Below are 6,000 nucleotides of genomic sequence, written 5' to 3' on the forward strand. Positions count from 1 at the left end.
GCTACATAAATATCCTAGTCTACTATTAAACTATTTGCCTGCAAAACACCTCATTATCTCTAGTAATTCTTCTGTCCAGCTCCAGCTCTACAATAGCTAACTATTCTATGTCTAGGAAAATATGCTAGAGAAAAGTCAACAACCAAACTCCCTGGTTTTATCTATAAATTAATGATCAAAAACCTCAATTATGCACTAAAGATTGCAGGGAATCTACTGTGTCTACCTAATAAATTAACATATCTTATTGTACTTTTTCCTCCTCAAAGTATGAGAAATTACCAGATAATAGCTTCTTACCACCGGTTTTCTAATGAACCACCACAGAAAAGGCCTAGAAATTATCTTCAATGAGATAGAATGGGAGAAGAATTTTTCAGCTCAGTGTTGTCAGTTTCTCATCCATATTCACTTCAAATTTCCAGGTATTACCAATACAAACAGCACTTCATTGGTCAAGTTCTTATTATAAGTCAGTAGTATTATGCACTTTGCTAGCTTATTCTGACAGTGTAAGCCTACTCCCATAATATGTGATCTGTCAGCTGTTTCCTACCTTTATCTACATCAACCATTAATACTTCAACTAGTTTAATTCCTCTCCATCCATAAAAGTATTTATGGAATTTCCAACTATGTGCAAGGAAAAAAACTATATAACAGTTATTAATAAATAAATAAATAAATAAAAGTGATAAATAAAAGTATAATGTTTCTGGAAGAGGTGAAAAGACAATTAAGTGCACAGTGGACCAATGAATGATGAGAATTCAGAAGAAGACGAATACAATATGGGATATTTCTATACACGCCCTTTATGTGTAAAGTTGAACTGGAAAACTTCACTAAGAAAATGATATTGGAGTACTATATTAAAATGGAAGTAGAAGCCATGTGTGTAGGAAAAGAACGTTTTATGTCAGAAAGATATGAACAAAGGTTATGAGTTGGTGTATTATTGAAACAAAAGACTAGCATGGCTTAAAAAAGATAAATCAAGAAAGAAAGTGCTAGAAGGCAAAGTCAGAGAAATAGCAAATACACATATAAGACATTCTGGTTTTTTTTCAAGAGGGGTGAAATAAGTTGGTTTATGCTTTTTAAACAATATGACTATTAGGTGGAAAAGGTATAGAAAAAGAATCAGATTGTTTCATGAGATTAGAAAAAGTGAAATCATAAAATTGACTAGATTCTGAATATTTTTTAACATGAGGAATAAGTGAAAGAGAATGCCAAGATAACTCCAAAGCTCTGGTCAAGTCTGGAGGAGATTTCCACTAAGATTTTCAACTAGGATTCACCTAAGGTCCTGAATAAGATCAACTCAGGCCATGAATTTACAAGGAGAAGAAAAAGTCTGAAAGATTTGAGATCTGGGACTTTCCAGTACTTAAGAGGTCAGGACATGAGCATCGTGGAGGAAAGGACACTTGGTAGGAAAAGTTAAAAAATATTTATTTATTTATTTATTTTGGCAGTTTTGGGGTTTGAACTCAGAACTTCACATTTGCTAAGCAGATACTCTTCTGCTAGAGCCACAACCTCAGCCTTTTGTGCTTGATTACATTTTGAGACAGGATCTTGTGTTTTTCCCAAGTCTACCTGGACTGTGATCCTCCAATTTAATGTTTCCTACGGAGCTAGGGTACCCAGATTGTTCAATGAAGATGGGAGTCTCATAAACATTTTCCCAGGCTGAACTTGAACCACACTCCTCCCAATCTCTGCCTTTCAAGCAGTTAGAATTGCATGCATAAGCCACTAGAACCTGTCTTACATATTTCCTTTCCCCCTTTTTAAAAATTTTGGCCTACATTGGAGTTTCAACTCAGGTCCTCCTACTTGCTTGGCTTGCTTACTCATAGCTGTCTCCAGCCTAGATATTTGTTGATTATTTTGGACCGGGATTCTCACAGATTTTTCTGCCTGGGGTCACTTCAAATGGAGGTTCCCTGGCTCTCAGTCTTCAGAAGTAGTTACAGGCATGAGCCTAGCTTGTCTTGCACATTCTGTTCTTGGAGCCGGGAAAATAAATTAGCCAGATGCCAGTGGCTCACTATAGTCCTAGCTACTCAGGAGGATGAGATCTGAGGACTGCTGTTCAAAGCCAGCTCAGGCAGAAAAGTCCCCATGAGACTCTTCAAGAAACTACTCAGAAAAGGCAGAAGTGGTAATGCATTAGCTTGAGCACAAAAAGTGTCAGAAAAAACACCCATACCCGGAGTTTAAGACTCAGAACTGACAAAAAAAAAAAAAAAAAAGATAGGAGAAGGAGGGGGAGGAGGGGGGAGGAGGGGGAGGAGGGGGAGGAGGGGGAGGAGGAGGAGGAGGAGGAGGGGGAGGGGGAGGGGGAGGGGGAGGGGGAAGGAGAAGGAGAAGGAGAAGGAGAAGAAGAACTCAGATATTTTATCTATGAAAAACAAGAAGTTTCCTTCTCTAGAAGTTAAGGAGAAATTCAGGGCCAATGAGAAAGGGCATCCATAGGATCCTTTGGTAGTGTTGAAGCATATCAAAACATTCCAAGGTAGCCAGTCTTCCATAGTTTCATGCCTCTGTCAGCAGGTGGGAAGGGGAAATATTCTCTTGAGTGGTGTCCCCACTGTTTTGTCTTGTGATCATTGCAGTTAATTTGTATTCTCAGCAGTCACCACAAGAATCCCTCATCTCCTATATCCTTCAGCCCTACATTGGGATGTGGTCCTTTCTTGCTATTTATGAATACTCCCCATTTCCCAAAACTATTCTACTGAACTATCTGGAATTCTGAGTTGAGCCACAGCAATAATGCCTCATATTCTTTACAGAAAGCTTCCTTCATTTCCTTGTACACAGTAGAGCCCCCAAATCCCTTAAGTCTATTGTTTCCCCTGAAGTGGTACATATGGTTATCCTCTCTCCCATGTCTCCAGCACTTCCAAGCCTAAAAGATAGGCATTCTGGTTGTTCTTCACATGCACTTCTAAATGATTCTCCTTTCAACTCCCCCAAACACCCACTTTTGACTTCTTGTCAGGCTGGTTGCACTGCTCTTCCTCCTTATAACACTCTTTAACTCCATTTCCTAGAACATCTGTTTCATTTCCTTTCGTTTCTTTCCATTGTCCCTTTCTTCACTGCTAACTCTGTCAAAAGGTGTACTGATTTCTATGCCAATGCACTTGCCTTTTAATATTCTAGGCCCTTGCTTTCCTGTCCTCTCCTGACACAATAGCTTCGTTGTCTTCTTCCTCTTGCCTTACATACAGCTTCCAAGAATGTAAGAACTACACTTTACAACACTTCTCTCTTTGAAAGCTTCTTTAACCATAGCCATTTTATTACTAATGAAATATGGTTAAAATCAAAGTTTTCAGAACCAAGATTTTTAAGATTGTGTGACTTAAAAGAATAGATGAAATCTGAATTCTGAATGGTATTGCATGAAAATGGCCAACCAAATAAAACTAGTTTGAAACCTGCTATCTGCTAGATATTTAGTTATACTTATAGCCTCAGCCTAGCATGTCCTCATAAATATCCTTTAATGCAATGATCAAAGCCTGGGCCCCATCACTCATCAACCAATTTTCTGTTCACACTTAGGACTGCACAATTACCAATATCTACAAACATTCTACCAGTGCAGTTTCAAACATTCCTTCTTTATAACCATTTATAGTCATTTTTAATGTATCTTCTATTAGTGTCCACATTTTAAATACTTTAAACCCTACTTACCCTACACATTGATACCTTGTATCATTGTCTCCATATTTCCTTGACTTCTCTCTTGGACTATAAATTTGGACCCAATATAATCACAAAGATAATAAAAATTGGAAGAACACAACAAGAGAATCAGAGGGAAATGTGGTTACAGACCAAAACCACAGGGTGATGCAATGTTACAATTTTAGTAGTAATGAAGATAAAGAAGGGTGATCCTAAATCAAGAAAGTTATATAGACTAAGGAAGCTATAAAAGGCCAGAGAATTACATGCTCCTTGAAAAATACAAATGGGAACTCATCCCTGCCGTTACATTTTAGCTCAGTAGGACCCATTTCACACAAGAATCTATACAACATTATATGACTAAAGAACTGCGAGATAGAAAATTAACATTATTTCAATCTAATATTTTGTGGCAATTGATTTAGCAAGCAATAGAAAATGAAAACTCCTATCTAGAGTTTACTTTGCACTCTTCCCTATTTTGTTTTCTCATAGTAAAAATTAAATTTAACTCATTTTCCATGACACTGCTGCCACTAGAATGCAAACACTATGATGACAATAAGAACCGATACTGGGATTTTTATTATTAATTGATGGATCACAAAAGAATGAATGGTACATGTGAACTAATTAAAATTGTTGAATAATTTAGATGGATAGATTGCTAGATAGATGATAGACAGATATTATACTGAATTTAGATTCTCACCATGATTTCATTCTGTGCATTTTAAGTGAAATTTCTTATCTATTCACTAAGTTATTGAAAATTTCTTACTTCTACTCTCCAGTAAATAATCTTGCAGCCCTGAATCCTCACTTTCCCAGACCCAGTTCATTGGTCTTTGGCACTCATAATTCCATACATTTGCAGCAAAATTACCCCCTCAGAGCACTTTGTAAAGCACAAAATATAAGCAGAAACCAATTTATTTATTTAACACATTGCCAAATTGCAAACCCTATGCTTATAATTGATAATAAATAATAAAACCATTTTAATAATTGGTTTTTAATTCTTGCTTTATGAATAATAAGAGCTTTCATTTTCTAGTCACCACAAAATGAACATAAATGAACATAAAAAATATTTAAAGTCATAAAGTTGGATTTTCTCTGATTTTTACAGATCATTTAAGTTAGTGGTCAACTAGAATCCTAACTAGATAATACAACTAAATATTCTGCTTTGTTCTTCTAAAATCACCTGTGGTGATAACTTGTTTATACTGTTTGGTAGAAGCAACCTACATTTTATGGTTTATATATTTGATTTTTGATAGTGCTGAGACACTCAGTTTTTGCTTTTAAAACTTAACATGTAAGATTGATTAAATGCATTGTTTTTAATAAAAGATTAACCAGAAAGGGAACTGCAACTTGTGGGGTGGGTACAGGAGGGAAAAACTGGGAGGAAGTGAGGGAAAGGGTAACATTGTCCAAAAAGGTACGCATTCAGTACCTTACTCAAATAACTGTAACCATTCTGCACATCACCTTTACAATAATTATTTAAAAGATTAGCCAGGTGTTGTAATCCCAGCTACTCCTGTAATCCCAGCTACTGGTGAAGCTAATGATTCAAAGCCAGCCAGGGCAGGAAATTCTGCAAGACTCTTATCTCCAATTAAGCACCCAAAATCTGGAAGTGGAACTGTGGATCAAATGGTAGAGTGCTAACCTTGGGGGAAAAAGAGACAGAACTCAGAAACAGCAGCCAGGGTCTGAGTTCAAGCCCTAGGACTAGAAGGAAAAGAAATCTTAGTTTAATAAAGTTTAGATTAATTATATATGTTGTTTCTCATCTCTCCCTCTTGTCTCTTCTCCTCACTTCTTTCTTTTTTTTTTTAATTTTATTTTATTTTATTTGAGAACATACTGTACAGAGGGGTTACAATTACATGGGCAGGATAATGCATACATTTCTTACCAAGCATTGCAGCCTCCTCCTTTGTTTACCCTTCACCTCCCTTCCCAGCCTCCCCCCTCCCCCCCACCCAATCATACCCCCCCTCCCCCCCACACCGATCCTCACTTATTTCTTTCTCTAAGCCATATATGTTGACTATATACATATATGTAAATATATATATATATGATAGAGAATAAAGCACATATAAATTCTTAGCTGATTTTCCACTCTACCAGTTCTCATCTAGAAAATTTTCTTTTTCTTTTATTATTTTTATCTCAATTTATATTGTGGTACTACAATTTCTTTGCAATATATATTTTTAAATTCCAGCTTCAAAAAAGGCAATTTACCCCTGAAATCATTTT

The sequence above is a fragment of the Dipodomys spectabilis genome, unplaced genomic scaffold, assembly GCF_019054845.1.
Source record: "Dipodomys spectabilis isolate Male_0828 unplaced genomic scaffold, ASM1905484v1 ptg000009l, whole genome shotgun sequence".
NCBI lineage: Eukaryota > Metazoa > Chordata > Mammalia > Rodentia > Heteromyidae > Dipodomys > Dipodomys spectabilis.